The sequence below is a fragment of the Mytilus edulis genome, chromosome 3 (genome assembly GCF_963676685.1).
Source record: "Mytilus edulis chromosome 3, xbMytEdul2.2, whole genome shotgun sequence".
NCBI lineage: Eukaryota > Metazoa > Mollusca > Bivalvia > Mytilida > Mytilidae > Mytilus > Mytilus edulis.
The window spans coordinates 3,299,359-3,309,099 of NC_092346.1; the positions used below are offsets into that span (position 1 = coordinate 3,299,359).

General features: G+C 32.5%; 1 long non-coding RNA gene across 1 annotated transcript; it reads right to left on the reverse strand.

Annotated features, from left to right (window-relative positions):
- Positions 1–727: 727 nt before the first annotated feature.
- Positions 728–9,104, reverse strand: LOC139515641 (uncharacterized). Its single transcript, XR_011662818.1, has 4 exons — positions 8,887–9,104; positions 6,311–6,345; positions 5,212–5,307; positions 728–1,086 (listed from the first exon to the last, which is right to left on the reverse strand). It is a non-coding gene; the product is annotated as an uncharacterized lncRNA (long non-coding RNA).
- Positions 9,105–9,741: the final 637 nt, after the last annotated feature.

Consider the following 9,741-nt stretch of genomic DNA (forward strand, 5'->3'; position numbering starts at 1 on the left):
AATAGTTGGAGTACACCAACCTTACTAAATTAAGGTTGGTTAAACCCTTATAATAATTAATTATTCAGTGAAAACATAACTATTTAAAAATAACATTAAAAAAAATATATACAGTTAAATCCCTGCAAAAATAATAATAATAACTTCTATGTACATTAAAAATGTGTCACAATTTAAAGGTTATTAATAGAGTTTTAAGAAAGTTTTGAATATTATTTACAGGGCATACATTATAGTAAAACAGCACCTACGTTTTTATTGCTGACCTTTGCTGTCTATTCTGCAGTTCCTTCACATTTTGGTTATCAGACATTTTCATTTTACATTGAAAATCCCATGTGTTACAAACACTGTGAAGATTCTGATCAGAAATCTGGATCTCAAAAGTGCTTTCATAATAACAATATAAAATTTACGTTCTTCCAAATGCCATCACTGTCTTTGAAAATGTAAACATAATTGGGAGGACTTTTATGCCAATTTTTAGCATTGAAATAGCCAGACCATATACAAATTTCCGGGTGGTCCACAGGACTACTGATTAACCATGTTTTGGTAGTCCTCCTAGATTTTAGGGGGGCACCGGACTACCGTTAGTGTCGAACCCTGCTTGGTCAATGGAATTTTTTTTCACTACAATTGTGATTTGAATTGATTGTTGGTTGGTTGGTTCTGATAGAATTTGCAAAAAGACCTCAAAATATGATGGTCATATAAACACTACAAATTTGGTTATTTCAATTCTATTTATTTAACAACTGCATTTATTTTGGGACCCGATATTCACAATCATACAAAATGAGTGTACCATAGTTCTTATTTCATTAGCATTATGTGGTATTTAAATGTACTTGTGGTTGACATATATACACTCCAAGTTTACTCTGCCTTGCTCTTGGTCTCACAAAACTGTTTAACTAGTACTGTTAGTATTATTTAAACTGTTCTCCTGTTTACAATATTGTAATTTTTGCTCATGAATTCCTTCATTTACTTGAACTTCTCCTTGTAAGATTCCAAGGTCATGATGATATAATCCTGTTGTTCATAATCAACAATCCATCCTTCGAAAGATTTCTTCAGCAGCTGAAATGTAAAAACAAAAGAAAATGTAGTTTGGTGGACCGTGGGAAATCATTTTTTTTAATGGAATAGCAAAGTATACTTAAACATAATTTTTATTCAAATCCCAGCATGAATATATGTAGATGTTTGTCAGGAATGGAGATATGTCCTTTTTATAAACACAAGTCTGCTTTACTTATCTCAAAACTAAAAAGTCTGATATACATGTATCAGTGAATTACTGTAACGCAATACACCAAATTAGCCTATTGCTAATATCATATCTGAGTAACTGACCATTGGTCATTCTTAAAGGCTGTACAGTCTCTTGTGGTGAGTTGTCTCAGTGGCAATCGTACCACATATAATCTAATTTTTATACAAGTTAGAAAACTGTACATTGACTTATCAGTATGTATCATAACTAGAGACTGTGTCGTTCACCTTTGTCTATGTGCATATCATAAATGAAGGACACAGATGGATTCATGACAAAATTGTGTTTTGGTGATGGTGATGTGTGTGTAGATCTACCTATACTGAACATTCTTGCTGCTTACAATTATATCTATCTATAAATTAATGAACTTGGCTCAGTAGTTAAAAAAATATTGTGAAAATTTAAAAAAAATGACTATGAAGGGCAATAACTCCTTAAGGGGTCAATTGACCATTTTATTCCTTAACTATGTGTAGGTCTTACTCTACTGTACATTATTGCTGTTTACAGCTTATCTCGATCTATAATAATATTCACGATAATAACCAAAATCTGCAAAATTTCTTAAAATTACCAATTCAGGGGCAGCAACCCAACAACCGGTTGTTCTACTCATCTGAACATTTCAGGGCAGGTAGATCTTGAATTATGCTCTAAATGCTTTGGTTTCAGAGATATAAGTCAAAATCTACATTTTACCCCTATGTTCTATTTTTTAGCCATGGTGGCCATCTTGGTTGGTTGGCTGGGTCACCAGACACATTTTTGAAACTAGATACCCCAATTATGAGTGTGGCCAAGTTTGCTTTAATTTTGCCCAGTAGTTTCAGAGGTTAAGATTTTTGTAAAAGTTATCAACGACGGATGCAAAGTGATGAGAAAAGCTCACTTGGCCAAGGCCAGGTGAGCTAAAAATGAGGTTTAGGTCAAATGAACACTGCAGACACCACCTACACTATGCAATCATTCCTAGCTACATATATAGTTGATAGATTGATTATAGTATCTGGGAAAAAGACATTACCATGAAAACTAACACTAACCAATGAACAAAGAATGAGGTCAAGGTCAGATGACACAGGTACACCTTACAATATTCCATACAATACATATATTTGACCCAATTGTATATAGTACAAATGTAGTAGTATCTGAAAAATAGACCATGCCTAAAAAAATTAACATTGTCCTATGAACCATGATAAAGGATGAGGGGCAGATAAAACCTAACAGACAGACATATTCATCCTACAAACATAGTATAAACCATATATTATATACAGATGATCTATTGCTAATGCAGTATTTGAGAAACCAACCAAACCACACATAAAATTAATATTGACAAATTAAATGAACCATAAATATGAGACATGATAGCAGCCAGCACGAAGACAATAGATAAGGAAAAACTGTACAGTTGATAAAAACTAGAGAACCTGTGTCTCGCTCACCTTGGTATATGTACTTATCAAACAAAGGACACTCTACAAAGTTAACGGCTGAAGACAGACCAAGATTCAGATTAATACTGCCGGACAGATATGCAAATCATCTGACACACCAAATATATTTTAATTTATGGAAGTTCCCTACTCAGTTTCAAAATATCAAGCTTTTTTTAATAGTAGTACATAGAATGCATATCGATAGGTGATTAATAAAGGAACTAAAAAACAAAAAAAAATATATAGGCCAATGTGCTTGTTTTCCAGATATTAGCCATTTAAATTTTGGCAGGAAAATGTTCTCTCTTTGATTTTTTATAGCTTTATCAATGTCAATTTAAGTTCTAAACCAGATGCTCCGCATATTTTTTTTTTCACATCCCCCCCTTTCCCTTTTTCCAAAACTGATCTCAATTCAAATTTCTAATGGAGTTTGCAACAATAACTACTCATTTAAATACATCATAAAATATTAAAATGTAACAAAAGGTGCTTGTTATCACTGAACAATGCTGAATGGTAAAAATTATTTTAATTTATCAGTTGGTAGTAAAAGTGAATATACATTGTATATTGTATAAAACAATGATTTAAGAAGTTGATTCAACTACTATTCTGGACAAAGAAAGATAATAATCAATAATCAATTGAAAATTTCTATATTTCTTGCTATTGCGCAATACTGTGCAATTGAAAATATTTGCTATTGCACAATACTATGCAATTGAAAATTTCTTGCTATTGCGCAATACTGTGCAATTGAAAATTTCTTGCTATTGCACAATACTGTGCAATTAAAGATTTCTTGCTATTGCTGAATACTGTGTAATTGAAAATTTCTTGCTATTGCACAATACTTAATGTAATAATTTTGGATCCTGATTTGAACCAACTTGAAAACTGGGCCCATAATCAAAAAATCTAAGTACATGTTTAGATTCAGCATATAAAAAAAGCCCAAGAATTCAATTTTTGTTAAAATCAAACTTAGTTTAATTTTGGACCCTTTGGACTTTAATGTAGACCAATTTGAAAACGGGACTAAGCATTAAAAATCTACATACACAGTTAGATTTGGCATATCAAAGAACCCCAATTATTCAATTTCTTATGAAATCAAACAAAGTTTAATTTTTGACCCCGATTTGGAACAACTTGAAAACTGGGTCAATAATCAAAAATCTTAGTACATTTTTAGATTCAGCATATCAAAAAACCCCAGGGATTCAATTTTTGTTAAATCAAACTTAGTTTAATTTTGGACCCTTTGGACCTTAATGTAGACCAATTTCAAAAAGGGACCAAAAATTAAGAATCTACATACACAGTTAGATTCGACAACATCAAAGAACCCCAATTGTTCAATTTTTGATGAAATCAAACAAGTTTAATTTTGGACCCCGATTTGGACCAACTTGAAAACTGGGCCAATAATAAAAAATCTAAGTACATTTTTAGATTCAGCATATCAAAGAACCCCAAGAATTCAATTTTTGTTAAATCAAACTAAGTTTAATTTTGGACCCTTTGGACCTTAATGTAGACCAATTTGAAAACGGGACCTAAAATTAAGAATCTACATACACAGTTAGATTCGGCATATCAAAGAACCCCAATTGTTCAATTTTTGATGAAATCAAACAAAGTTCAATTTTGGACCCTTTGGGCCCTTATTCCTAAACTGTTGGGACCCAACCTTCCTTAAGTGGTCATAAACCTTGTGTTTAAATTTCATAGATTTCTATTTACTTATACTAAAGTTATCATGGTGCGAAAACCAAGAATAATGCTTACTTGGGCCCCTTTTTGGCCGCTAATTTCTAAACTGTTCAGACCTCAACTCCCAAAATCAATCCTAACCTTCCTTTTGTGGTCATAAACCTTGTGTCAAAATTTCATAGATTTTTATTTACTTAAACTAAAGTTATAGTGCGAAAACCAAGAACATGCTTATTTTGGCCCTTTTTGGCCCCTAATTCCTAAAATGTTGGGACCAAAACTCCCAAAATCAATCCCAACCTTCCTTTTGTGGTCATAAACCTTGTGTTAAAATTTCATAGATTTCTATTCACTTTTACTAAAGTTAGAGTGCGAAAACTAAAAGTATTCGGACGACATCAACATCATACCATATACGACCAAATTTTTTTAAATTTTTGCGGTCGTATAAAAACTATTAAAAAAATAACAAAGATTTTATAAGACTTTTCCAGACATGACAGATGGCATATAGTTTTACATCTAAAAGATTTATAGAAAGAAAAATGGGGGTCAATTGGGGGAATTTTTTAAAGACGATAAATGAATAAAACCTGAGGATTCTGATAATCTGACAAAAATCACAAAACATGACAAGCAAACATCATTAAAGTAATATATATATAGTAAATGATAAATTTTGTAGACATGTTTGGAAATTGTCTTTGAATAACTCAATGTATCCTATATATATACAATGTATGCATCATTTATATTTACCTAAAACATAATTTTCTTTTCTTTTAAAAGCTTGTTAGATCTATACTATAGTATATACAGGATCTGATCATACACCAAAGAACATATTTGATAAACCTAAGAAAGAAAAAATAATAATAGTTTTATATAAATTAGTATATAAAAAAAGTTTAGATTTTTTTACCCTCCCTTAAATAGATGATTATGAAGTTTATGTTTAACCATGTTAACTGTTACAGTCTTTAAATAGTATATACATGTATATGTGTGGCTATGGCGCGGAATCAGGGTCAACAATACTTATTTACGTGATTGTGAATCTGCTATTAAACATGTTGCCTCTTGTTTTAGGTGATTTACTGTTGTTCAGTCTTTTATAATTAGTTTTCTAAATAGTGGTGTGTGGACTTATGGTTGGTTTTTTTGTTTTGTAAGACATAAGTTTCACTTCCACTTGTAAGTTTTGAATGTCTCTTTTAATTTTGCTGTATCATCATGACCATTCTTTTTAAGATTAACAACTCATGGAAGGAGTTGGCAAGACAATTTTTGTGCTGTTAAGCTATAGTATTGGTTGACTTTGCGATCAATTTTGAAGTTAAACAAGTTTTTCAGTATATAGTTTAACGACCAACTATCGCTAGTTTTCCCCAAATTGCTGATATGATGCATGATTTTAAGGTAATTTTCATTCCAGCTATTTGACCTTATGACCTATTTGTTGATCTTGTCTTTTTGAACATAAACATCGGGGCGTTTTATAGATGACTATGGGGTATAGGCTTTGCTCATTGTTGAAGGCTGTACGTTGACCTATAGTGGTTTATGTCTGTGTCATTTTGGTCTCTTGTGGACAGTTGTCTCATTGGCAATCATACCACATCTTCTTTTTTATATTGTTGACGTGCAAACACAAGGCCATGGCAAGTATAGGCTGACCAATTATTTATCTTGTTTGTTTACCCCTTCTTCTGATGCAGGCAAAATGACACATTTTTCAATCACCAAGTGGAAATGTCATTATGAGAATTAACAATGTACATGTACATGTACATCATACATGACAAATTGATAGCTACAGCTTATAATTGTTTGCTACAAAACAGTATCTAATACTTACCCATTTATATTCAGTTGTTGGAATAGTGATTGGCACTGAAAAATTAAAAAAATATACTTAATTTTCATGCATACATGTACAAATAATTTGCATAATCTGCAAATATTTTTACAAAATTTACTTGACCATCAGGTGGATAGTTGCCAATGTCATGTGTGTGTGACATTGGCATTCATATTGCATGCTGCATCTGCTAATTTTGAAATTAGCATGGTATCTTTTTTTAGATTTATATCAATTTGACAGTTCTAAAAAAGGTTTAAACTTCAAAATGTTATTGCTTTTGGCATTGGAATTTTGTAAACATACATGTATACAGATGCAGGATTCATTTTGTGATTATAAGCATAAGTTTTAAACATTTGTATGAGACATACTTAAGATAGAAAACAGAAACTAGATTCAGCCATTTTTTCTAATAATGGGGCATATCTCTTTGACTCCACGAAATTTCAACCTCAATCTGTGCTTTGTGGTAATAAGCATTGTGTACAATGTATATATGTAGTAGCACTTTCATAATATTTAGTCGAGACAAACTTATGTTGGATTACGAAACAATAAAACGAGACTGCATATGATCAATCAGGTATCCAATATCCATAGTCCAAGTAGTTACATAGCATATACTAGTATATATATATATAAATAAGATGTGGTATGTAATCTTTAGATATAGGAAGATGTGGTATGAATGCCAATGAGAAAACTCTCCATCCAATTTACAATTTATGAAAAATAAAGTAAACCATTATAGGTAAAGGTACATCCTTCAACATGTAGCCTTGGCTCACACCAAACAGCAAGCTATAAAGGGCCCCAAAAATTACTAGTGTTAAACCATGCAAACAGGGAAACCAATGGTTTAATCTATATAAAAACGAGAATTGAGAAACATATATGAATTAAGAACCTTAGTGAGCGGGCCCACATACCCTACATGTACGTCCCCACATTGTCATTGGAGAAATTAAATAAGAAAAGAAAATAGAATGAGAAAAAAAAATTGAATCATAATTTCCTGTCAATATGCACATCTACATTATGAGTATGTCCTTATTATCTAAAAAGTTTCATGAAATTCTGTTGTATGGTTTCAGAGAAGTTGCGATGATGAACTGTTGCAGTAGTATATTACAGCAAACTAGTTCAAAGGGGCGTAACTCCTGGAAAAAAAATTAAATTGTAATTTCATGTCGGTATGCCCATCTACGTTGTATGTCCTTATTATCTACAAAGTTTAGTGAAATTCAGTTGTGTGGTTTCAGAGGAGTTGCGATGACAAACTGTTGCAGTAGTACATTAAAGCAAAAAAGTTCAAAGGGGCGCAACTTCTTGAAAAAAAAATGAATCGTAATTTCCTGTTGATATGCACATCTACATATAATGTCCTTATTATCTAAAAAGGTTTTGTCAAATTATGACGGGTCAAAAACATTATATACGCAATATTGCGTGGGGTATAACTACATAAACAGAGGACAACCACTGCAGGGCAGATCCAGCCATTTTAAAAGGGGGGGGGGGGGGTTCCAAATATATGTCTCATTTCAATTGCATTAATCGACCAAAAAAAGGAGGGTTCCAACCCCAAGAACCCTCCCCTTGGATCCACTACTGCATGCGCTGACACATCAGATTCTATTCATATATGGTACCGTACATGTACATTGTATTATCAAAATATCATGACAATATTCATGATTTTATGTATTATGTAAATCTTTTATAATTTTAGTGTCTATTAACTATGTCTAGTGCTACAACTCCGTCAACTATGTCATTGTACATTGTAACTAATTCATACATTTTATCTTGAATAAAGTCAAAGACAATTAATCTTGGGGGTGGGGAGTGGGGAAGCACAGAGGCGGATTTAGGGGGGGCCCAGGCCCCCCTTTTTGGGAAAAAATTTTGTTGCTTATATAGGGAATCACTGAAGCGTGACTGGAGCGGGCCCCCACTTATGAAAATTTCTGGATCCGCCACTGAAGCAGTCTTCACGCTGAGTGGCAGCCCAGGCTAGTAAAATTGCTCTCACTCGGGCCTGTTAAAATCATATCTACACTACGGGCCAACAGAATCTAACTAAAAAATTTCAAATATTGAGCTCCTGGCCTGTAGATTACTGGGGAAAGGCTAATTTAATTAGTATGGGAAGCTACTTAATGCTGATGGGGTTCTGTTACCCAACCCTTTATTTTCCTATATTAATTTAAATAAATAAAACCTTTTTTTTTTTATATAGTCATTATCTTTGAAGTAAAATGGTTGCTAGATCCCTACTATTTTTCATATAATATCTGATTCAGTTTATAAAACCTTTATGCCATTTAAATATATTTGTTTCGTTTTTAAAAACAGTAGGGCGAACGAACACATGGCAAAATTGTCATGCAATAAGCCAAGGACGAACGGACTTGACATCGTTGTCAACGGTCTTGCTATGAATGTTTGTTTGTTTGTATATGGCAACGCTGATTAGCAACGTTTCAACATTGCATTCAACATACTTAATATATGTAGTGTGTTTGTTTAAGCGATCTGAGTGATCTACCCATTTATTAATTATTTACCAAAATAAGTTATCTGAATCTGCCTCTTGTTTCGTTGACTGTTTGACAAGTCGTCCCCATTTTTGAAGCTGTAAAGTGACCTTCTTCTCGGAAAATAATCCGCCTCTGCTTGGTTTGCATATCTTATTCCATTTGTTTTAATTCAAATGTCCGTCTCTCCAAGTCAATATTTCTCATAAACAATCGCACCCAGCGTCCTTGTCGTCTGCGTCATAACATCTAAACAAGAGGCTCTCAAGAGCCTGAATCGCTCACCTGAATTTTTTTGGTTTAATCTCTCATCAATGATTATTTTGGCTTTTCAATTTATTTAAATGTTCTTTGAATCGTCCTATTTTCTTCAAAAGCAAAAAAAAATCATTTTCTCCTATGTTCTATTTTAGCCATAGGAGCTATGTTTCTTGACATACAAGGAAATGAAATATAAAATTTATACTAGATACTCTGAAACTCTGAAACTCATCTAGCCTAAGTTTGGCTGAAATTGATACAGCAGTTTCATAAGAGAAGATTTTTTAAAGTAAGTCAACATGATGAACAAATTGTGAAAAAAGTCTTTAAAGGGCAATAACTCCTAAAGAGGTCAATTGACAATTTTGGTCAAATTGACTTATTTGTAGATCTTACTTTGCTGATCATATTTGCTGTTTACAGTTTATCTTTATCTATAATAATATTCAAGATAATGACCAAAAACTGCAAAATTTCCTTAAAATTACCAATTAAGTGGCAGCAACCCAACAATTGGATGTTTGATTCATCTGAAAATTTCAGGGCTGATAGATATTGACCTAATGAACATTTTTACTCCATGTCAGATTTGCTCTTAATGCTTTCGTTTTTGAGATATAAGCC